Source organism: Schistocerca americana, chromosome 4 (genome assembly GCF_021461395.2).
Source record: "Schistocerca americana isolate TAMUIC-IGC-003095 chromosome 4, iqSchAmer2.1, whole genome shotgun sequence".
In the NCBI taxonomy this organism is placed as follows: Eukaryota; Metazoa; Arthropoda; class Insecta; order Orthoptera; family Acrididae; genus Schistocerca; species Schistocerca americana.
In genome coordinates this window covers 770,153,407-770,180,024 of record NC_060122.1, presented here as the reverse complement: position 1 = coordinate 770,180,024, position 26,618 = coordinate 770,153,407, and positions in this window count along the sequence as shown.

The window sequence follows — 26,618 nt, the reverse complement described above, 5'->3', positions numbered from 1 at the left end:
CGCTGACATGTTGTGAAGGAGCTGGCGTCTGCTTGACGTAGTCCATAGTGTTGAGAGCAGGCTAATTTGATGGGCAAAATGTTAATATTGCTTAAAATGATCTTCAGATCACTGTATCACGATTGGACCCTGTGACACGGACAGTTATTCTGCTGGAAGCTTCCATTGCCGTCGGGGAAGACATGGAGCGATGCAGATGATTCGCATTAATGTTCGCGTATTCCACAATCGTCACGGTGGCTCCGATCCATGGTGTCCGCGGAAAAATAGGTGAATCTCCCATATTGCATAATATTGCCCCAATTGCCTACCTTCTTTGCATTGTGTATGCCTGACTGGGCTATAACGCCACCGTACTTACAAAATGTGAAACTAACGATTGTGAAACATTTACCCCAGAATAATGTGAATTTTAACAGCATAAAATTAACACTTCAATCGTTCCATTCGTCCGGCCTTCTTACCTCGAAACTACTGTGGTTTTCGTCAAGGGGAAAGTTTGTATTGATAATGTCAACGAAGTAGCCGACTAGGCAAGTGGCGTATTAGTCAGGTCCATAAAGACCAAGAAGGAAAGACAAAAATGTAAGCGTAGGGTTTCCCTCCCATTGTCACTGTCAATTAAAATCATCTGCATATGCGATCGCATTATCAATGCGTAAATTTCTCGGACATTTCAACCACTGTTGCAACTCGCATCCGATTTCGTAAACTTCAGCAGCATATTGCTTGTGAGCTGCATCTATCCTTGAGAGAAGAACATCTTTCTTTCCTGTGGCAATTTAGAAGAATTGGCTTCATACCTGCTCGGCGGACAATTTTGCCCATCGTTTAGTGATTTCTCGAACATAAGGTAGTAGGGTGACGTGTTATACTTTCTTCTAAACCTCCCTGTTGCTTTTATTCTTTGTCATCGTTGTATTATCTGCTTCTTTATCCCATAATCATTGGCTCAAAAAATGGACCAGAGGTTTTGTAGTTCAGCCGTAAATGTTCTTTATCGCCAATCACGTGGGCCCGCTTCATTGACGTATGCAGGCCGTATTTCTTCTGCATAGGATTATGGGAGGATGCTTGCAGGTACCTGTAGTGCTGATTGGCTTTCTGCACACCCCGTGGCCAAGTTCGATAATGGTGGGAGGATGCTTGTAGGTATCTGTTATGCAGCTGGGGTTTCTGCACACACTGTGACCAAGTTGGATGATGGTGGGAGGAAGCTTGTAGGTACTTTTCGTGCAGATGGGCCTTCTGCACACACTGTGGCCCAGTTCAAAGATGGTGGGAGGAGGCTTGTAGGTACCTGTCTGTACTGATAGGCTTTTTGCACACACTGTGGACAAGTTCGATTATGGATGGGAGGAGTCTTGTAGGTACCTGTCTGTGCTGATGGGCTTTCTGCACATACTGTGACCAAGTTGGATGATGGTGGAAGGATGCTTGTAGGTACCTGTCTGTGCTGATGGGCTTCCTGCACACACTGTAAACAAGTTTGATGATGGTGGGAGGAGGCTTTAAGGTACCTGTCTGGGCTGATGGGTTTTCCGCACATGCTGTGCCCAAGTTGAATGATGGTCGGAGGATGCTAGTAGGTACCTGTCTGTGCTGATGGGCTTTCTGCACACTCTGTGACCAAGTTCGATGATGGTGGGAGGTTGCTTGTAGGTACCTGTCATGCTAATGAGCTTTCTGCACACACTGTGACCAAGTTGGATGACGGTGGGAAGATGCTTGTAGGTACGTGTCTGTGCTGATGGACTTTCTGCACACACACTGGCCAAGTTGGATGATGGGGGGAGGATGCTTGTAGGTACGTGTCCGAGCTGATGTACTTTCTGCACTCTCTGTGGGCAAGTTTGATGATGGTAGGAGGATGCTTTTAGGTACCTGTCTGTGCTGATGGGCTTGCTGCACACTGTGTGATCAAGTTCGATGATTGTGGGAGGATGCTTGTTGGTACCTGTCCGTGCTGATGGGATTTCTGCACACGCTGTGGCCAAGTTGGATTATGGTGGGAGGATGCTTGTAGGTACCTATTCGTGCTGTTGGGCTTTCTGCACACTCTGTGATCAAGTAGGATGGTGGTGGGAGGATGTTTGTAGGTACCTCTCGTGCTGATGGGCCTTCTGCACTCTCTGTGGCCATGTTCGATGATTGTCAGAGGAGGATTGTACGTACCTGTGTATGCTGATAGGATTTTTGCACACACTGTGGACAAGTTCGATGATGGATGGGGGGAGGCTTGTAGGTACTTGTCTGTGCTGATGGTCTTTCTGGACATACTGTGACCAAGTTGGATGATGGTGGAAGAATGCTGGTGGGTACCTGTCTGTGCTGATTAGCTTTCTGCACAGTCTGTGGCCAAGTTGGCTGATGGTGGGAGGTTGCTTGTAGGTACCTGTCTGTGGTGATGGGCTTTCTGCACACACTGTGACCAAGTTGGGTGATGGTGGGAAGATGCTTGTATGTACCTGTCATGCTAATGGGTTTTCTGCAGACTCTGTGGCCAAGTTTAAAATCTGACTTTCAGTAAACGTCCGCGTAGACAAGGGCACTACTCCGTTCTTTTCTATCTCCACGGTAAATTTAAATTGCTGTGTTGCTGATTACGGCTTTGGTTGAAGCTCTGTAAGTCTTCCTCTTCATGTGACCAGACAATTAAAGTGACATGAACATCGCCCTACTACTGAATGTTCAAGAGGTACCTGAACCTGTGGTAAAAATTCTCCGCTGAGCAGATACCAAGCCGATGTTTCGAAGCAGTAACAGAATAAAAGATGTTATTGGCTCAACGAAAGATCCAACTGACAAGCTATATTCTGTTGTTATGTAGGAAATCGGGTGATAGTGTGGTCTAGGGTATGAAGGTGAAACGGGGCGACCGTTCAGCACACGGATATCTGAACATAAAAGATACATCCGACTAAGACACCAGTGGCAGAACACCGGGATGAGTGCGGCATAAAGGAAGAATTCCGAAAGGCCGCGTCTTAGCGAAGCGGCCTTTCACATTCAGGAGGAAGACTAGAGAGGCGATATAAATTGCCAAGCGACCCGCCACCATGAATAAGAAAGGACGGGTGCGGACTTCCGCCGTACTGGCTGCCAGCAGTAACCGGGCCACGGAATGGTAGCTCATGCGGAGCAACGCACACACAGGCGTGAGACCACGGCGACCGCAGGTACACACAGTACAGGCACACCCCAGTCGGCATTATAGGCAGCAAGCAAACAGCGCTATGTCACTACTTCCACCCGTTTTTCATTCGCCTATTTCCACCAGTGGCGAGCAATTACGCAAACATCAATCAAGATCATTTATACTTCAACCAATGAAAATAAATAACGCAACATCAATAAGGGACGTGTGATAGCCTCAATTTGCGTACCCCATCACACTACGATAACAGCCTCTTACGCCAGTATGTAAGATCCAAAAGTTTCCTCATTGAGCCGTTAATAAAAACGCCCTGAGGAAGGCCATTTGCAGCAGTGGCCGAAACGTCGGAGAATTTTACGGATTGACATTGCGGTCATATACCCAGAAGAATTTTAATGGAGAGACAAAATGGGCCGAAAATGGAAAACCATGTAGTCGCAAAATTTTGTACCGTCGTAGGAGAGAGTGCCAACGTATTAAAAATCTTGAACGGTGAGGGGTAAGGATGAGGATAGGGCCGCATTCGAACGTAACTTTTATGTGATTATTTCGAATAACTCGTGAACCGCACCCAACAGCAAAGACGTATCCCAGTACATAATTAAACTACAATACATTTCCTACAAAAAAGGTCCTATTCATTTTTTCTCTAGGACTAGTAATGTGTGTGAAGAGAGCTAGGGAATTAGGAAAAAAGTCATGAAAACGCTGTACGTACCTTAGAAGGTTTTTGCAGGCCAGTTTGGCGTCGTTTCGCGACCTGAAGGACCGTAAGTGTCGTATCAGGTTTGTACTCTCGACATCGTCCACACCATTGTTGTACGCTGTGAACAGTTATCGTTTACACTCCATCACGTTGCGGTACGCAGTGGTAGGATACCGGACTCATATTCGGGAGGACGATGGTTCATATCCCCGTTCTGCCTCGCAGATTCAGATTTTCAGTGATTTTCCTACGTGGCATAAGGCATCTGCTGTGATGATTCCCTTGAATGACGGCGACCGGTTTCCTATCTTGTCCTGTCCTTCCTAATCCGAGCTTGCGCTCCGACCCTAACGACCCCGATGTCGATGGGAGTCTAAACACTTATCTTTCTTCCTTCCTTTCACGTTCTCGCAACACCACCAAGCAGTATTTTCTCCTGGTTGGCAGTGGTACACGATGGTTTTGCTCATGACTACATGAAAGATTCACCAGATGAGGTCTCATGTGTCTGGATAACCCTACGGGACTGCAATATATGCAATAGGCGTGCTCATTAGTTGTTCTCCTTAAATATGAATTAATGCAAGGTAATACTAATAAAAGAAGGATGTATACATGGATGAATCCTGGAGATACTAAAAGGTATCAGATAGATTATATAATGGTAAGACAGAGATTTAGGAACCAGGTTTTAAATTGTAGGACATTTCCAGGGGTAGATGTGGACTCTGACCACAATCTATTGGTTATGAACTGTAGATTAAAACTCAATAAATTGCAAAAAGATGGGAATTTAAGGAGATGGGACCTGAATAAACTGAAAGAACCAGAGGTTGTACAGAGTGTCAGGGAGAGCATAAGGGAACAATTGACAGGAATGGGGGAAAGAAATACAGTAGAAGACGAATGGGTAGCTCTGATGGATGAAGTAGTGAAGGCAGCAGAGGATCAAGTAGGTAAAAAGACGAGGGCTAATGGAAATCCTTGGGTAACAGAAGAGATATTGAATTTAATTGATGGAAAGAGAAAATATAAAAATGCAGTAAATGAAGCAGGCAAAAAGGAGTACAAACGTCTCAAAAATGAGATAGACAGGAAGTGCAAAATGGCTAAGCAGGCATGACTAGAGGACAAATGTAAGGATGTGGAGGCTTATTTCACTAGGTGTAAGATATATACAGCCTACAGGAAAATTAGAGAGACCGTTGGAGAAAAGAGAGCCACTTGTATGAATATCAAAAGCTCAGATGGAAACCCAGTTCTAAGCAAAGAGAGGAAAGCAGAAAGGTGGAAGAAGTATATAGAGGGTAAATACAAGGGCGATGTACTTGAGGACAATATTATGGAAATGGAAGAGGATGTAGATGAAGATGAAATGGGAGATACGATACTGCGTGAAGAGTTTGACAGAGCACTAAAAGACCTGAGTCGAAACAAGGCCCCCGGAGTAGACAACATTTCATTAGAACTACTGACGGCCTTGGGGGAGCCAGTCCTGACAAAACTCTACCTTCTGGTGAGCAAGATGTACGAGACAGGCGAAATACCCTCAGACTTCAAGAAGAATATAATATTTCCAATCCCAAAGAGAGCAGGTGTTGACAGATGTGAAAATTACCGAGCCTTTAGTTTAATAAGTCACAGCTGCAAAATACTAACACGAACTACTTATAGACGAATGGAAAAACTAGTGGAAGCCGACCTCGGGGAAGATCAGTTTGGATTCTGCAGAAATGTTGGAACACGTGAGGCAATACTGACCGTACGACTTATCTTAGAAGAAAGATTAAGGAAAGGCAAACCTACGTTTCTATCATTTGTAGACTTAGAGAAAGCTTTTGACAATGTTGACTGGAATACTCTCTTTCAAATTCTAAAGGTGGCAGGGGTAATATATAGGGAGCGAAAGGCTATTTACAGTTTGTACAGGAACCATATGGCAGTTATAAGAGTCGAGGGACATGAAAGGGAAGCAGCAGTTGGGAATGGAGTGAGACAGGGTTGTAGCCTCTCCCCGATGTTATTGAATCTGTATATTGAGCAAGCAGTAAAGGAAACAAAAGAAAAATTTGGAGTAGGTATTAAAATCCTTGGAGAAGAAATAAAAACTTTGAGGTTCGCCGATGACATTGTAATTCTGTCAGAGACAGCAAAGGACTTGGAAGAGCAGTTGAATGGAATGGACAGTGTCTTGAAAGGAGGATATAAGATGAACATCAACAAAAGCAAAACAAGGATAATGGAATGTAGTCTAATTAAGTTGGGTGATGCTGAGGGAATTAGATTAGGAAATGAGACACTTAAAGTAGTAAAGGAGTTTTGCTATTTGGGGAGCAAAATAACTGATGATGATCGATGTAGAGAGGATATAAAATGTAGACTGGCAATGGCAAGGAAAGCGTTTCTGAAGAAGATAAATTTGTTAACATCGAGTGTAGATTTAAGTGTCAGGAAGTCGTTTCTGAAAGTATTTGTATGGAGTGTAGCCATGTATGGAAGTGAAACATGGACAATAAACAGTTTGGACAAGAAGAGAATAGAAGCTTTCGAAATGTGGCGCTACAGAAAAATGTTGAAGATTAGGTGGGTAGATCACATAACTGATGAGGAGGTGTTGAATAGGATTGGGGAGAAGAGAAGTTTGTGGCACAACTTGACTAGAAGAAAGGATCGGTTGGTAGGACATGTCCTGAGGCATCAAGGGATCACAAATTTAGCATTTGAGGGCAGCGTGGATGGTAAAAATCGTAGAGGGAGGCCAAGAGATGAATACACTAAGCAGATTCAGAAGGATGCGGGTTGCAGTAGGCACTGGGAGATGAAGGAGCTTGCACAGGATAGATTAGCATGGAGAGCTGCATCAAACCAGTCTCAGGACTGAAGACCACAACAACACTAATAAGAACGAGAAGAGACCAACCCAAGTTTATAGCATTTGTAGAATTTGAAAAAACTTTTGACAGTGTGTACTGTGGTACTCTTTTTAAAATTCTGAAGATAGCATGGGTAAAATACAGGGAAGAAGCCATACGGCAGAAGCAAGACTCGAGGGGCATGAATGGGAAGGAGTGGTTGAGAAGATAGTGAGACGATGTTATTGAATCTGTACATTGAGGCAGCAGTAAAAGAGACAAAAAAAAAAAGACTTGGAGTACGATTTAATGTTTAGGGAGATGAAACAAAAACTTTGAGGTTTGCCGATAACATTGAAGTTATGTCGAAGGCAGCAAATGAGTTGGTAGAGCAGTTGATGGAATGGATAGTGTCTTGAAAGGAGGATATAAGATGAACATCAGCAAAAGCAAAACAACGATAGTGAAATGAAGTGAAAATAAATCGGGTGATGCCGAGGGAATTAGATTAGGAAACGAGCACTAAACGTAGTAAATAAGTTTTACTATTTGGGCAGCAAATAAACAGCGATGGCCGATATGAGAAGAAATAAAAAGTGGACTGGCGATCGGATGAAATGCGTTTCTGAAGAAGAGAAACTTGCTAACATCGGATATACATTTAAGTATTAGGAAATGTTTTCTGAAGGTATTTGTAATGAGCGTAGCGAGGTATGGAAAATGAACATGTACGAATAACAGTTTAAACAAGAAGCGAATCGAAGTTGTTGAAACGTGGTGCTACAAAAGGATGCAAGAGATGAGTAGATCATGTAACTAATGAGAAGGTACTGAAGGAAATGGGCGAGAAAAGAAATTTGTGGCACAACTTGGCTATAAATAGGGACTCATTCTGAGACATCAAGGGAACAGCAGCATTGTGTTGGAGATAAATTTGTTTGTGTGTGTGTTTGTGGGGGGGGGGGGGGGGGAATCATAGAGGGCGACCAGGAAATGAATCCGGTGAGCAGATTGATAAGGCTGTACGTTGTCTTTATTCGGAGATGAAGAACTTGCACAGGACAGAGTATCATGGAGATCTGCATCGAATCACTCTTCGCACTGACCACAACAACAAGAGTGACAATAAAGAAATAGTAATCCAAATAATAATAATATTAATAATTCGATCACAAGAGGATGGGTCTGCATCTTGTGCCTCTTATATTGTTTAAAATACATTCGGCAGTAAAACGTCGAAGTGTTATGAAATGGGGTGAAGCCATGAAATCAGTGTCAAGTAGGGAAGATGAACTGAAGATTCAGATGTGTTGAGAAGGTTCCGGAAAAGTCCACGAACATTATAAACCGTTAGCAATTGTGGAGTATTGTTTCTTCTTTTTAAGACCTCAACAAATGGACATGGCCGCAGACATCGAATAAATTCATACACTCTAATTGATGACCCTAAGTTCATTCAATTTTTACTACATCAAAAATTGAACTTAGCACATTATCCTTGCAGTTTTTGTAGTGAGTCTCTTTTCTTGAAGTACATATGCAAAGTGCGGCATTACTTAACCTCAAAATGCTGTATATCACTGATTCTCGACTGAAACTGTTCTGCGTGTTGTCTGTGGACGAAAATATAGCTTTGTTTAACAGTTCAAGTTATCCATCACCATGTTAACTCACTCGTATTTTAAATATTATCTAAAATGTAGTCCTGTTACGCTTCCGAGACTATCAAAGATTAACATTTACTTTTTCTTTGTTACAGGTAATCGTCGTTTAAACATGGTCTCTGACGTGGAGCATTTGGAGGAACACCACGTAGCTACAACAGGTAAATGAGATTTGCTGCTGAAAAATAGTACGGTCGGTTTTCGTTGAATGGAGTTATTATTACAACAACTTACGACGAATTAACTTAGTTAATACTATAGAAGAAAGTACGACATTTACCACGTTAGACTGTAGCGATAATGACATTTATACACTCTCAAGCAGAATCAGTTTGCGTCATTTCCCGATACCAGTTCATGTTACAAGTCATGTGAACCGCAGTGAAGTACGTACCATTTTGCAAACGCAAAAGTGTTGTTGGGAATCAAGTACAGCTTCACATGCGCTACGGGGCTACTATTTACCTTCTAACCAGTTGTAAGCAGCTGATGATGGCATCAGAAAATTCTAGATACTAGTGAAACTTTTCGGAGAGACGTTATTTGAGAAGTTTTGGTGTAGTTCTACTTTACCGTTTAGATAAGGAGTAGTTAACAAACATTTCGTATAAATGGAAGTAAAAATGATCTTCGGTCGCAAATTTCTTTTCTACAGTTGAATAAGCGATTTCGATTGTAATGATCATCATCAGATTTAACTAAAACAGAATCTGCATACTTAAGATTAAGAACATGACGACAAGCTACAACAACGAAGTTAGTAGCGTTGGTTTACAGAAGGCGAGAAATATCTAACACCTAACGTACCTGTCTGCTTAATCTTAGTAAAGGAGACAAATAAAATTGACAGCCTTGACTAACATTGTCACATGGTACAAAAACTATTACAGAGCTAAGCTGAACACTCATAGGGGTATCGTTAGCACATTAGTGCTCACAGCTGCAGTACAGACAGCCGAGTGGGGTTTGGCCGGTAGGTAAATACGTGGTTCTAAGTCAGAGGGAAGGGAAGTTTCAAATTCCTTTCACGCACAAATTAGATGTTTTCAAAATACAATTTAAAAAGTGACAAATGAAAAATAGATATACAGAAAGAAACATTTTAAAATTATAAATGGCAGCCAAGCACAGTTTTACAATTGTGTGTCACAAAGTCAGAAAGGGAATGTTTAAAATACCTCATACGACTAATAATAATGAATTAAAATACAGCTAACAAAGAGCTAAACCGTAAAACCAAATATCTCACATCAAGTAAATATTCTCAGATTTAACGCCACAAACTTCATTTAAGGTCACTGTCCTGTGGAGTTCGATGTACAGGGTATCAGCGAAGAAGTCCCTGATTTCAAAATTACGAAGGTCGTTCCATAAGTAATGCCCCCCATTTTTATAAAAGCCATTAATACACTAAGACAAACGTCCTTGTTGGTACTTCACATTTGATGTTTGGTCTGTGTGCTGGTGAAGTTTCGAGCTGTTCTGACAGACGGCAGAGCCGTAGTACAGCGTCAAAATGGCGTCTACGTACAACTTAATTTAGAAGCAGGGTGGTGTTATTGAATTCTTGTGTGCAGAAAAAGAAACCATGATGAAGATCCATAAACGATTGTGTGCAGTGTATGGCAATGCTGCAGTTAATAGCAGTACAGTCGGGCGATGGGTAAAGTAAGTTACAGCCTCAGGATGTGCAGCAACACAGCTCCATGCTCAGCCTCGTTCGGAACGTCCTGTCACAGCCACTGCTCCACACGTGCTTAATCGTGCGGATACCATTATTCGTGCCGACCGGCGCGTCACAACTATATAATTGGCTCTACAGTTCAAAAATGGCCCTAAGCACTATGACACTTAACATTTGAGGTCATCAGTCTCCTAGACTTAGAACTCTTACAATTCACCTGAATTGTAAGAGCGTTTTGAGACCGACGGAGAGGCCGTTCTGTCACGGATCGTTGTGAGAGACGAAATCTGGGGGCACCACTTTGCGCTGAAAACAAAAATACAGTCCATGGAGTGGCATCATCCACATTCACCACAAGAGAAGAGATTCAAGACAACCCCCTCTGAAGAAAAAGTCATGGTGACAGTCTTCTGAGATTATGATGGTGTCATTCTCGTGGATGCGATGCCAAGAGGGTCAACAATCAATTCAGAGGCATACGTGAAGACACTGAATAAACTCAATAACCGTTTCCGACGTGTTCGATCAGACAAATATCCAGCAGAAGTCTTGCTCCAACACGGTAATGCACCCCACACACAAGTCTGAGAACCATGGGTCACATCACCAAGTTGGGTTGGACACCACCCTGCAGTCCAGACCTGGCACTCTCAGACTTCCATCTCTCTGGGCCACTTAAAGATTCTCCACGGGGAACACACTTTGAAGACTACGAGAGTGCCAGTCATGCAGTGAAAACATGCCTACACCTACAGGACAAGAGCTTTTACCTGCGGGGAATACATGCTGTTCCACAACGCAAGAGTACGCCATAGAATGTGATGGAGACTACGTAGGAAAATAGGACATGGAGAAGACATGTTGATGTCTATTGTCACCAAATTCTGACTCTTAACAATAAATACGTTCTGAGAGAAAAATGACGGTCAAATGGTTCAAATGGCTCTGAGTACTATGGGACTTAACATCTGAGGTCATCAGTCCCCTAGAACTTAGAACTACTTAAACCTAACTAACCTAAGGACATCACACACATCCATGCCCGAGGCAGGATTCGAACCTGCGACCGTAGCGGTCGCGCGGTTCCAGACTGAAGCGCCTAGAACCGCTCGGCCACAATGGCCGGCAAAATGAGGGGCATTACTTATTGAACGACCCTCGTAAATGTTTCGTAAACTAAGATCGATGGACGAGTGCAGAAAAACGTATGTTTATTTTGTATGCCGTAAGAATTTGATACAGAAGTTATACAAACGTTTGTAAATAGTTCGAAAACCTGCTAACGGAAGGCGCTGTACACTGTACAGCTGTAAAGCTCTCTGTGTAGACTCTCTGTGCAGCCCGTATTAAACTCGACATCTGCAAGTAGTCTTTGCAAGGACACACCGCAATGTTTTCGAGATATACAGCACTCGCGCTACGGAGATAGCGGAAACTAACAATGAAAATTGCCATCACATCCTACAATGTCTCAACGGTAATTGGATTCCGATGCCACACAGATAGCCGATTCAAGCTCTCCCAGCGTAGTGACATGATTCCGATAGACACTTTCCGTGTGACCAACAAAAGTAGTCTCAAGGACTCATATCGGGCTACTGTGGAGACCAGTACATCCCTGCACCAATAAATTTGCAATAAACCAAAGCAATAACTCTCTTCCCGTACTGATCATAAAGAAAGCGCCGTGCTGTGAAATGTGATCAGGCCTCATCTAGCATGAACCACTCCGTACCTCGTCTATCAAATGGCTCTGAGCACTATGGGACTCAACTGCTGAGGTCATTAGTCCCCTAGAACTTAGAACTAGTTAAACCGAACTAACCTAAGGACATCACAAACATCCATGCCCGAGGCAGGATTCGAACCTGCGACCGTAGCGGTCTTGCGGTTCCAGACTGCAGCGCCTTTAACCGCACGGCCACTTCGGCCGGCCCTCGTCTATCCTCATACGCTAAATGTTCAGCGACTAGCTGTTCTTTTCTCACCCGAACAAATGCCAATAATGCCATTACTGCATAATGTAGCCCAAACTGTAATTTTTGGAGGGTACATTGGTTTCGTTCCACACAAATGGCGATTATCCGGAACTCTAACACGATCAGTTTTGTTTATTCACGACTCCACTCAGGTAAAAGTGTGCTTCACCTGTGAACCAGATACAGCCAGCATCAAATCTTTTATAAACAGTCATTGTGAAGATCTGTTTCGCAAAGTCAGCCCCCTGTCGCACAGCTCGTGAAGGTACGTTCTGGTGTCTTTGGATTTTGAGTGGAAACGTGAGTAGACTCTCAGTGTTTTCTGCTGAAATGCTTCAGATCAGTCACTGCGGCAATTCTTCGGACACATTTGCTTAGTTTTGCTGTATAATTCCAGAAAGCGTGGAGACATTTTCAGGACTAACTACAGTTTTCCTGGGACCAATATTCCCCGACGGACCATCAGCAACGCTGTATGTCCATTGCAGTTTCGCGAAGAGCTCTGAATGATTGTCACATCTCCTTTTCGAACATTACATCGTGTCTGAAAACTACTCCTTGTTGCCGTAGGGCTGTGTTCTAACCTGTGGTATGCCAGTACCAGAGAAACAGGCTTTTCAGTGGAATACATGATTTCAATTTCTACCTTCCGTGCGCTGGCCTCCTTTCGCGTTTGAACGGTGGAACTGATAGCTCTGAGCTGCGGAACACTATATATAGGCACAACGTATTGCGATTAAACGCCATACATTGGCAGCTTTTCGATCCATTTCGAAACTTCTGTATAAAATTCATATAGCTTTCACGATAAAGATACCGTTCATACACTCCTCTCCCACACTTTTCTCTTCGAGATATTTAATTTTGAAATCAGGGACTCTTTTACTCGACAACCCGTTGCGTCATTCTGCAAGTGCAAGTCTCTAAAATGTAGCTACGCCTCCTGTTCTGTCAAATATCATTTGCGTTTCCTACACCGTATAGGCATCTTTACTGCTCATGCAGGTAATGTGAAATGTTCAAATATTGCACATCTCAGATTCACGTAAACATCTCCCTGGCTGCTAATTTTAGCTTCGTGGTCTAGCTTCGTATCGAATTTTTGACATTGTACTCTCTTCCTTTATGACGTTTGTACTGCTGTTGCTGGAAAATGATCTTTGATCAAAACAGCAATGAGGGTTACTTTCAACATCCGCTTCCGGTGTTACACGATATCGTTTCTACATTTCTATTTCGTTTTTTATGGAAGTAAAATTTAACATTCACTTCACGACATGTCAATTCATGATCAAAAATTTGTACATTCAACTTCCTTCTATTTAATATTCATTTATGAATCTGAACATTTTAAGTGAAGTTGCTTAATAGTACAGATCATTAATGTGTATCCGTGAAACGTGTTGACACGCTCTTCTATCGTCCGTAACTGCAGTAGGCATAAGGCAGAAGTTAAATATTTAAATTTGAAGTGAACGATTATTTTATACTTTTATAAATTTGCAAACTACCGTTTATCTGACACGTCGGACAAACAATGAACACCAACCATAGGACAATTGTATCAAATGTTGATATAGGGCTCTAGTCCGTCCCCGGTAGCTGAGTGATCGGCGCGACAGAATGTCAATCGTAAGGGCTCTGGTCCGATTCCCGGCTGGGTCGGAGATTTTCTCTGCCCAGGCAGTAGGTTTTGTGTTGTACTAATCATCATCATTTCATCCCCATCGACACGCAAGTAGCCGAAGTGGCGTCAAATCGAAAAACTTGCATCCGGCGAACGGTCTACCCGATGGGAGGCCCTAGTCACACGACATTTATTTAATTGATTCGAGTACATCTTTTCATCAAAATAAACTGTGGAAGATCGTAGCGAGACCGTAGATTTCTCTCTCCAAAATATTTAAATCCCTAATCCTTGAGATAATTATCAAAATTAATTGCCTAATAGCAAGAAGCTAACATGTAACACTTCAAAACTATTCATAAATTTTCTTACTCTTGTTCAGTGAGAGTGCCTCCCACTCATGGGAAAGAAGGACACACTGTCTCAAAAATGTGTTTCAGTGTTCCCAAAGAACAGTGAGCTGACGACGTGCCTGCTCGTACGACGTACTTCGAACTTCTCGGTGCTCTCAGATGTGTCACGCAAAGGAATATAGTGACGAAAATTGGCAAGATCCTTGTGGTTTTTGAGGTGACCTAGGCTTTGTGGTTGCGCAGATGATGACACTTGAAGCTGCAGGAATTTAACTAAACATGGCTCCTAACACCCTCTGTGGAACTGCCTGGCTTTTAATTACTGAGAAGTAGAGCTTTTCCCTGTTAATTAATATTCTGCTCCGTTTCGGCAATAAAGGCTGTACTCCAAAGGAAACTTAAGTACAACGGAGGATGAATCAACGTTACAGGTGTGTATACTTGGTTGTGGCAAACTTGGTTTCATGAATAGAGACAGAAAGGGAATGGCAACGTGGGTGCGTAGGGATTGTAATCCCCCATCACACAATGTTCCCCAACAAATCAGAAGCTTTTGTGTGTTGGAAAAGAAAATGTACTATATTGTTACCAGATAAATACAGCTTCCTGCCATGAAGGCGCCACTTGTAAACATACTCACTCTTTACTTTTACGTGTGGTAAAAAGCCAGAAAAGTGCGACTAGGATTCGCGCGCTGAGGGTTCCGTAAAAACACAATTATGTATGTTGAGAGTTCATCCTTCGCGGGAATCTAAATTCGTGACGCTTTTTGCCTGTTAACGATATCGATACTGGCAATATATCATTCCCAAGAATTCGAGAATTTTGAGATGATTTTAAGTTTCAATTATATGTAATTCCATATTCCCTATTGTAATTTTTCATTTATTTTATTAATTTTAGAGCTATATTAACATGTTTCTCTAACTGGCAATTGTAGATGCGTTTACTTCATGTGCTCTCGTCCGTTTTTCGATTACTGGTAAGATTTTACAAAAGTCTCCAGAGACGGAATCGGTACAGCCACCGATACGGCTAATATTGTTACGTTGATGTCAAATTGTTCTATGGAAAACTTCAAAGGATATGTTATGAGATATCAGGACTTCACCCAAAAATGTGGAAGTATTATGCTGTGTAAGTTAGCGGTGTTAGTTTGCTTGGAAAAATTATAGACGCTGCACTTGCCTTAGGCATAGTGTGTCATGAAATGCTTGTATGTAGAATGGGTAGTTCGTGAAAGACTTGCGATGCTGCCGTTAGTATGGTGCAACATTCAGCATCCTTCTGTCTATTTTCCGCAGTGCCAGTGGACTTCACTTCATTGCAGCTCAAACAATTAGCACGAAATGTTTGTAAATTGTATACACAAACCTCTCTTGTGAATCACTCTAGCAATTTCTGAAAACCATATCGAAATTCGTACAGAAGTTCCTGAAACTCTTGGCGCATTACGCATGCAGCGTAAGTTTTCAACGGCAAAAAATATTTCGTGTGTTATTATTACACAATCACAATTTTCGGATTTTTCATTAGTTCTACTGTGACAACTTGCCTTTCGTCAGATTTTATGATTCTAAGTCAATGTAAATCACCGTATACAGGGGAGGACACAGAATTTTATCTCGCGGAGGTGAGCGGAGGAGGCTCACAATGAACAGAAAGTGGACAAGTCTTTGTGGGATTTGTGACGCTAATTTTAAAATAAAACACTTTCTCTCCCTCCCTCCCTGCCTCTCTCTCACTCCCTCTCTCTCTCCCTCTCTCTCTCTCTCTCCCTCTCTCTCCCCCTCTCCCTCTCTCTCCCTCTCACTCTCCCTCTCCCTCTCCCTCTCTCTCCCCCTCTCCCTCTCCCTCCCCCTCTCTCACCCTCTCTCTCTCCCTCTCCCTCTCCCTCTCTCTCTCCCTCTCTCTCTCTCTCTCCCTCTCTCTCACCCTCTCTCTCACCCTCTCTCTGTCATCCACCTTTCTTTCTTTTTCGAGCTGTTTGGGAGGGGTAAGGGAAAGAGAACGTGCCCCCCGGCCCCTGAATTCGCCATTGTCTCTGAGTCTGTGTTCAGTGAGAGTCTGTGAGTACCAAAAGAACAATCGTATCTTATGATCGCATTGACGTAGAAGCTTTAATGTCGTACACCGTCAAGGGACAGTGGTCCTTACTACGCGACATAAATTGCAAGTTGATACCTCTAGCCGTTCCTGAGAAAACTGAGTCTAAACAATCGGAGGTAGACAGACGGACGGACGGACAACAAAATGATCCTATGAGGGTTGCCAATTTACAGACTGTGGTGCCGGACCTTAAAAATTAGAGATGATTCTACGTTGTACTACTGTTATATTACAGTTTACAAGATAAGCATGATGTATGTAAACCCAAAAATCGTTCATTGTGAGAGCGGTAGATACGACTCTGGTACACAGTAATTTATAATTTACATTAATTAGTTTGGGGAGCAGTCATTAGTATAAACAGTGAATTTTAGTGTGTAGCATTTATAGCACCTCTTAAGGATTCTTTCAAGAATAGTTATTAACGTGCAAGTATTCACAGCTGAACGTATTCTTCAAAAGTTCCTTCAAAGCAACATGAGTCCTCAAGGTGAAAAGAATGATGGGGAGTTTAAAGATGCCCAATGCAGTTAAAACCAGTTACTGGCACATGTCTGACAAAATTCATTATTACACGACAGTCAATAATCTGTCAATTCACATAGAGTAGTTAACTAAATATTCAGCCACTATTTTCTGTATTTAAAACGTTCCAATACTAAATACAATAGCGGAAATGAAATGAGCATTTGGCGTCATTGGCCGGGAGGCCCCTTATGGGGCAGGTCCGGCCACCCTGGTTCAGGTGTTATTACACTCAACGCCAGATTGGGCGAGCTGCATGCCGGATGGGGATGAAATGATGATGAGGACAACACAAAACCTAGTCCCTGAGCGGAGAAAATCGCCAACCCAGCCGGGACTCGAACCCGGGCCCGTAGGATGGCAATCCGTCACGCAGACCCCTCAGCTATCTTTTTTTTTTTTAAGTCTCATTTTGTTCGTTTTCGTTCGTTGTATCTGCTCGGTGCGGACGTCGCATGACACCCGTTTCAGTTCGTCGTTGATCCATTAACTCAGTTTTTTTTATTACAGAGGGCTACTAGCCCTCTGACCGAACACGATATCGGGGCGGACAATACAATAGTAATTTATAACAAGTAGAACACTTTGTGAAAGAAGTGTAGTTTGTCTTTCGTATATAAAGCATCTCGATCCTCAACAACGAACGTTGTATTCACTTACATTTTGTGTTAACGTTAATAGCTATTGCACAATGGGAACGTTCTGATCTTACAATCAAGTTACATAGTTCCAATGGCGACTTTGAAATTACATATCCGAGCATTTGTGACTGAAATCTTGATGAGTGATCCACTCACTCTTCGGGGCAAACCACCATAATATAGCACAGATCTGACGTCGTTAACGTCAGTGGACTTCCACCTTCTTCACACATCTTCATCTGTGGTAATATCGCTTCTGCGAGTTTCCTGCCGGGAAAACACGTATTTAAAGTTCTTAATGTTCTGTTGTGTTAAAATAGACTGCCGATCTTTTGCAGTAACCGACTTCCCTATGACTTTATATTAAGCAAATCCTTTCAAAAGTTTTCTCCCTCATGTATTTTCAGAGGTTTTCTCGTAAGGAATAAAATTTACAAATGTACAGTGCATTACATATTCTACAACCTAAACGTACAAATTTTAGATTTTTCAATACATGAAATCAATCCTATATCTAATTCTACAAGATTGATAACATTTACCACCACTAGTAGATCCCGGCGACAGCCAGTATGCCAAAAGTTTCAGCAGCGCTGCAAGAATAAGTGATGACATGCTGCGCATTCACTCAGTCAGCGAACTCCCAACTGTTACATCGTCCATTGGTGCGTCACAGGGGGAGAGGGCAGAAAGTGCAGGAGGCTGAAGGGAGAAGCAACACCTGTAACTGATGCTCGTGATTTCAACTCGGCGCACGTTTAGCTGACACCTGCAATTTGTAGTCGTTAAGCTGTGCGCTGCCATTCACGTATTTCGTTCTACTCTGGCTACTGACACTGACATTTTGTGTCCTCATTAGTTTAGAAAATAGCGCTGTAATTCAGTACGCAGCTGACCAGCGGCTCTGCTGTTTTACATAACGAACACCTACACCTTCTGTTATTAGTACCCACATACAACTCGCGTGAAGTGCGATTCCGCTACCCTGCTAAAAAGTGAGAAAACTAGAGCTTGTACAGACGCAATATTAAGTGCACATCAGTGCTGTACTGTTGGCCTCGAGTGCTATAGGAAAATGGGGAACTGTTGACTTCTTTGAGGCCGAAACTGTGTTCACGAAGTTTCAACAGCTGCACTAAATATATACATGTGGTGTTTGTTCTTTCGGACATGTCCGAAAGAATAGCCACCTTTTTGATCCTGCAGCCATTATTAACCAAGTGCAGAGTCATGCCACGCTCGAACTCTTCGGGGACTCGGCGATACGCCGCGAATGAGGTGGATAATGGGCAGGGGTACTACGTCAGTGGTGTGGAGATAAGTTGGAGATCAGCTGGATAAATTTGGATCTAATGGGAGGCGTGTTACGGTAGTCTGTGCAGATGCGAGGATTACTGTGTCCGGGTGGCTTAATGATGCCGCTCTGGTTGCTCGGTAAGAGGGTTAGCTTCCCTCTGTAATAAAAAAAACTGCGTGAACGGATCAACGATGAACTTTGACAGGTGTCATGGGACGTCCGCCCGGAACATATCCAACGATCAGTTATGAACAAAATAAGGTCAGGAAAAACATGGTCAGAGCATCTACCTAGTAAGCGTGAGACCGGGTTCAAATCCCTGTCCGGCACAGATTTTCGGCTTTTCCCACAGATGTAAATCAATGTCCACAAGCGTGCTTGCGATACTTAATATGTTGGACATGATAGTAGAGACTCAGTCGCATACATATCTTCAACATATTACGCGTTGAGGCTTGTCATTGCATTCGGAAGCCGCCCCGAATTTTTGAACGTCTACAGTCATCGGTGATGAGACGTGCTGAAGCCTGCCTTCATATGAACGGTGGCCACGTGGAACACTCGTTGCAGTGCGTTTGTCGTCATGTGCAAATCCGCGGTTGGAATCGTCAAGGGCTGTTATAAGGTGTTCGTGTACTCAGTCGTAATCCGTCGTGTAGGGGTAAACCACTGGTTTCCGGACCTACGGTTATTAGGAGTATTCGCTTGTTGTGCGCCCTCTGTTTTCTTCTTTAGTTTGTACCTATAATAATCAAACAGCTTTTGTACTCCGAAAGCCGTTCTGCTGTGCGTATCGGAAGTTGTCTGTACTCATTTTAGCGATTTTGCTGTACTATTCAGTTCACATACAGAGTGTGTGGGAAAATTATCTACAAACGTCTGAAGAACGTCAGTAGGTGGCATTCATGATCTTGATCCATGCCATCGTCCCCACACCTCGTCAAAGGGGAATGGTCCGAAGACGATCAACATCGGGTCTAAACCGGTAACCACTCTCAATAAAGCTGTTTCTTTGTACGATCGAAAGAGCCCTAATCTCCTTTTACCCTACACTCCTAACTCCTATACATCACATGACTGCGGCATCAGAAATATCGCACGGTCTTCAGAAAATACGGGTCCGCATAATCAACACATATGCAGAGCCCTTCTTCCAGATATTTCCATTCAGATTCTCAGACCATTTGTGCTACATTATGGAGTGCACGGATTTTTGCGGTCCTTGAATTTCGTCTTTGAAACCATTCATTATCTAAGACAAGCCTCCTAGGTCTCGCAATGTTGGAGAACAGTCTAGAATACGTTACACTAGCGCGTTTTTCGCGACTTCTACAGACGCACTGTCCTATCCCAGAACCCATCCAACAAATCTATCTGCCATTCGTATTACCCACAACCAATTTTATGTGTATGTACCCTCGGCAGCTCCCTGTAGAACCATGGAAGTTACTCCCCGATGTTTTAACAGATGCCTCATTATTCTGTCCCTTCTTGTTCTCAGTGTTTTCCATATACACCTTTCCTCATTGATCCTGCTGAGAACCCCCTCATTTCTTACCTTACCGGTCCATCTAATTTTCAATGTTCTTTTGCAGCACGACATCTAAAATACTGCATTTCTGTTTTCCACAGTCCATGTTTCACTGCCATACAATGGCGTGCTCCAAACGTTGAGTGACTGCAGCAGGATACAAGACGCCTGGGAAAAATTTCTGATTCGTTCGACAAATGACAGCTAGCTCTACCTGTAGAAAAATATAAATTAATGAGGATGAGTAGGAAAAACAAACTCTTGATGTTCGGATACAGCATTAGTAGTACTCAGCTTGACACAGTCATGTGATTTAACATTGCAATGCGACGTGATAGGGAACGAGCATTTAAGGGTTGTGGTAAGGAAGGCAAATGGTCGAATTCGATTTATTTGGAGAATTTTAGGAAAGTGTGGTTCATCTGTAAAGGAGACCTATAATTGGATGCCAGTGCGACCTATTCTTGAGTACCGCTAGTGTGTTTCAGATCCGCACCAAGATAGATTAAAAGAAGACATCGAAGCAATGCAGAGGCGGGCTGCTAGACCTACTACGGGTAGGTTCGAACAACACGGTAATGTTACGGAGATGTTTCGGTACCTCAAATGGGAAATCCCTGGATGGAAGGCGAAGTTCTTTTCGAGGAACACTACTGAGAAAATTTAGAGAACCGTCATCTGAAGCTCACTGCAGAATGAGTCTACTGTCTGTAACATACATTGTCGCGTAAGGACCACGAAGATAAGATGCGAGAAATTAGGGATCATACCGAGTCATATAGGCATTAGTTTTTCCCTCGCTGTATTTGCGAGTGGAACAGGAAGGGAAATGAGAAATAGTGGTATAGGCTGCCCTCCGCTATGCGTCATACGTTGACCTGCGCAGTATCTGTGTAGATGTAGGTTTAGATCATCAGAAATTTCTTCCTCAGATTAAGGCCTATGTTTGACAATACTAGACTTCTCCTAGCACTGTATACACTTTTTATAGGGCTAGGCTGCATTTTATGTCTTCCGTGCTCCGTTCATCACCGGTTATTTTCCTGATTATGAAGCAGTATTCCTTAACTTCATCTACTTCGTGATCCCAATTCCGATGTTAAGTTTCACGCTGTTCTCATTTCTGATAATTCTCATTACTTTCGTCTTTCTACGGTTTATTCTCAATCCACATTCTGTACTCATTTGACTTTTCATTCCATTCAAACCAACAGATCCCGTAATTCTTCTCCATCCTCACTCAGGATCGCAATGTCATCAGCAAATCTAATCACTGATATCCTTTCACCTTGAATGTTAATACAACTCTTGAACCCTTTACTACCATCTCTACTTCTTCGATGCATAGATTAAACAGTTGGGGAGAAACAATGTTCTCATTTTTAATCCGAGCACTTCGTTCTTGGCCTTACAACCGTAGTGTTCCATTTTAGTATTATACTCGTCTTTCCCTAAAGCACATCCTACTTTTTCTTAGATTTTCGAATATCTTGGACCATTTTCCACTGACGAACGCATTTTCCAGACCAAAAAATGCTATGAAAGAGTCTTTATTTTTCTTCGGGCTTGCTTCTGTTAAGAACCGCAGCGTCACAACTGCCTCTCTGTTGCCTTTACCTTTCCTAACTAATCGTCGTGTAACACATCCCCAATCTTCATTTCCATTCTTCTGTATTCTTTGTTATTCTTGTCAGCAACTTGGATGCATGAGCTGTTAATCTGATGGTGCGGTAATTCTCGCACTTGTCAGCTAGTGCTTTTTTCGAATTGTGTGGATGACGTTTTCCCGAAAATCAAATGATATATTACAAGGCTCATACAATGTACAAACCAACGTGAATACTTATTTTATCCCCACTTTCCCCAAAGATTTTAGGAATTACAATGGAATGTTTTGTACCCCTTCTGCCTTATTTGATCTTAGGTAGTCCAAAGCTGCTTTAAATTGTGAGTATAGTACTGAATTTCCTGTCTCTTCCCTGACGACTTCTGTGTCTTCTTCTGTCAAGTGTCCGCCACGATAGCCGAGTGGTCAGCGTGACGTATTGCTGTCCTGCGGGCCAAGGTCCGATTCCTCGCTGGATCGGGGATTTTCTCTGCTGAGGGACTGGGTGTTGTGCTGTCTTCATCATCATTTCATCCTCATCCGGCGCGCAGGTCGCCCAATGTGGCGTCGAATGTAATAAGATCCGCAAGGAGCCTCCCGGCCAATGCCGCCAAACGTTCATTTCCATTTTTCTATCACGTCACGTCACGTCACGTCACGTCACGTCACGTCACGTCACGCCACGTCATGTTCGCCCCTCTTATAAAGGCCTTCAATGGCCTCTTTGCACATGTCCACTATCTTCTCCACATTTAATAATGGAGTTCGCAATGCGTTCTTAATGCTACAGCCCCTTCTTTTAATATAATCGAAGGTTGATTTAAATTTTCTGTATGTTGAGTCAGTCTTTGCGACGATCACTTATTTTTCGATTTCTTCACATTTTTCACCCAGGCGTATCGCCTATTTCCATTTATTTCATTCCCAAGTGACTTTTATTTCTCTATTCCTGAATTTCCCTGAACATTTTTGTACTTCCTTCTTTCGACGATCAGCTGAAGTATTTCTTCTGTAATTCATGGCTTCTTCGCAGTTACCTTCTTTGTACTTACTTCTGTGATTACCGTCTTTAGAAATGCCCATTCGTCTTCACCTGACTATTTAATGAGATATTCTTATCGCAGTATTTATAGTGTCAGAGAACTTCAAGCGTATCTCTTAAATGCTTAATTTTCCTACTTCTACACACACTAGTTCTTCCTGACTAGTCTCTTGAACTTCAGCCTCTTCTTGCTCATTACCAGATTGTGATCTGAGTCTATATTTGCTCCTACGGTATGACTTACAATCCAGTATCCGATTTCGGGATGTCTGGTTGACCATTACGTAGTATAACTGGATACCTCCAGCATTTCCCTCCTTTTTCAAGTATACCTCCACCTCTTATAATTCTTAAACAGATTGAAACTTCCTGGCAGATTAAAACTGTGTGCCGGGCCGAGACTCGAACTCGGGACCTTTGCCGTTCGCAGGATTATTCGCCATTAATAGCTTAAATTAATTGTGAAACTCAGTCATTGCCTTCTCTCATTCCTCCCACCAAGCCCATAATCCAGTAATTCTTTCTTCTGCTCCTTCTCATACAACCGCATTCCAGTCCCAATGACAGACATTTATCTCCCATTACGTACCGAATTACCCGTACAGTATCGTCATATACTTTCTCCATTTCATCATCTTCTGCTTGCGACGTCGGTATGTATACCTGATGTATTTTCAGTGTTGGTTAGGTGTCGAATCTGATGAGGACAACCCTGTCACTGAACTGTTCACAGTAACTCATTCTATGACCTATATTTCCACTCATGACGAATTCTACATCGGTTATACCATTTTCTGCTGCTGTTGAAACTACCCTATACTCGTTTGACCAAAAATCCTTGTCTTCTTTCCATTTCACTTCACTGGCCGCCGCTATATCTAGAATTAGCCTTATCGTTTCCGAATTCAAGGCTTCCCATCTTCCCTTCAACGTTCACACTTTTGACATTCCGCGCTCCGACTCTTATAACGACGGTCACCTTCCCCTTGCCAGTCCTCTTCCGGAGATCCGAGTGGGGGATTAATACGGAATGTTTTGAAAATGGAGAGATCATCATGATACTCTCCCATTGCAGGCCAATTGTGACTGCGTGATTTCCTAAATCCCCTCAGGGAAAGGCCGAGATGATTCTTTTGAATGGGCACGGCTGATTTCCTTAGCCATGCTTCCGTAATCCGAGAGTGTGCTCCGTCTCTAATGACCTCGTTGCCGACGGGAGGCTAAACACTGATCTCTTCCTCTTCCTCCTCCTCTTGTGGATGCACATCATGTATCCATAATGCAGTGGTTGCCATTCCCTCACCATCTTCTAGCACGTTGAGTATTGCTGATTCTTCCACCTTTTAGTTGCAGTTCCCCACCTCACGGGCAACAAAGAGCTCTGAAACTCTCTCCATTCCTCCGCCCTCTTTGACAAGATCGTTGGCTGGACGAGGGTGAATTCTTATGCCGGAAGTCTTAGGCTGCCATTGCTGATGATTTTGATTCAAAATTTATGCACTGGTAATGTTCGAACCCAGGACCCATACGTTTTGATTCCTAGTCAAAGACGCTATCCCTAGTGTAAACAGTAAGCTACAGAATTGTTTACACAATGTGATCCTCAGCTGCAGAATGTTTTTTTGGCTATCTGATTTAAAGAAAGGAAATTCTTGTAAGCTTAATGACAATATTAACCGTCTCTAAGTGGTATAGTTTTTAGCTCTGTAATTTGTTCCAGTGCATGCACAGTTTGCACTATCGTTATGAACTACTAGCTGACAAACCCGGCAGCGCTCAGGTATTCATTCTGCTAGTTTTCTGTTATAAATGAAAACAAAAAGTCAACTGTGATTGTAGTTTAGCATCGAAAAAATGTCTTCAATGTATTCGTGAAAACACCATTGAAATAATGAAGCAGTCGTACAAAGAAGTATGCATAATGTACAAATGTATGAGTACAGTATTTAAATTAAGAAACACGATACCTGACAGTTTCTGTACGCTGAGCGCAGCTGCTTCGCATATCAACAATGCAATTTTGTAAGTGTCTCTACGGGAACGCCTTTTCATAGCTCCATACATTGCTAGCGTTTACGGCCACAGCCATTAGCGCTTCACAGTTGAAAGTTGTCAGAGGCACTGTCCGCTGTCAACGGGTTTCCTTAATTTGGCTGTCTTAGTAGTAAAGAACAAAATATTAAAACCTCAAGCATGATGCGGCTGCGCCAGTTTCTCACGCATCTCAGTGTTTATGACGTCATATCTCATGATCTATAGTATAATTTTGAAGCTACGTTCAGGAGAAGATGTAACGCACACGTATATATATATATATATATACTTTACAACTTTCGGTTGTAACAAGAAGCTTGTTACAAGAAGCTTGTTACAACCGAAAGTTGACAGCGGTGAACGTTTTTGGGGAAAATTTAAACGTATACCGAAAGGATAAACCAGTGAGTGGGCAATGGAGGTGGTGTGTTTGTCGCAGTAGACAAGAAATTTAGACCCATCGAGAAATTCAAGCAACAAGGGAGATTCTTTAGACAAGGCTCAGTATCAAAAGCGGGCATAAATTATAACTGGATCCTTCTATTGACTACAAGACTTACCTCCTGATGTAACCGAAAATTTCAGAAAAAACTTCAGTTTGTTTGTACGAAACTTCCATCATCATTCTATATTCATTGCAGCAGATTTAAACCATCCAACAATCAAACTATCGAACAATCAAACCATCCAGCAATCAATTGAGATAATTACAGTTTTGTTAGTGGTGGTCGTGAGAAGACATCCTGTGAAACATCACCTACTTACAGTACTTCTATAAAAACTACTTAGTAATCCCACTCCTGATTGATTTTAGATCTAATGGCAGCTAACAGACCTGAATTCTTTCAGGAAGTCCATACTGCAGCTAATATCAGTGACCATGATGCATTTAAAGCAGCAATGAATGCCAACGTTCAAAGGGCTGTTGAACTAGGGAGATCTATATGTTCAATAAACTAGACGAAGAAGTGGTAGAGTCATATAAATTACTTGAAACTCTTAGCTCATGACAGGAGCACGTAGAGCAACTAGGGCGCAGTTTTAAAAGAATGTTTGACAATCTGTAGGATAGATATGTACCCAGTAGAACAGTTCAGGATGGGGTGGCTGCTCCATGGTATGCAGTCACTGTAAAATAACTTCTGAAGAGACTATTTCTCAATAGTTACAAAATCGAACACAGGACTTCAGATAAAGAGATGCTGAATTAAACTCGACTAGATGTGTGGATAGCAATGCGTGAGGCTTTCAAAGCCTGCAATAGTGGAATACTGTCGAATGAAACCCATATAGATTCTGCTCGGATGTAAAGACTGTTAGTGGAGCCAAAATTAGTAGCCAGACGCTCATGGATGAGACAAAAGCCGAAATACTTCTCTCTGTTGTCAAATGTTCCTCAAAAAGGAAAAGCCAATGGTATTGCCCCAATTTGACTCTCGTACCACTGAACAGATGCATAAAACAGATATTAGTGTCAGTGGCGTTAAGAAGCAGCCGAAAATAGTATAAGTAACAAAACAGCAGGGACAGATGAAATCCCTATCAGATTCTACACTCAGTTTGCCTTTGAGTTACTTCTGTTAACAATAATCTGGCGCAGATTTCTTGAAAGAAAATTTCGTGACCGTTAGTTGGAAGAAAGCACAGGTCACACCCGTATACACAAAGAGTAGCAGAAATGACCTGCATAACTACCGTCCAATGTTCTGGACATCTCTGTCTTGTAACATATTCTGCGGTCCAGCATAACGAGGTATCTCAAACAGAATGACCTCCTCCAAGCAGCTAACATGCACTTCGAAAACACCCAT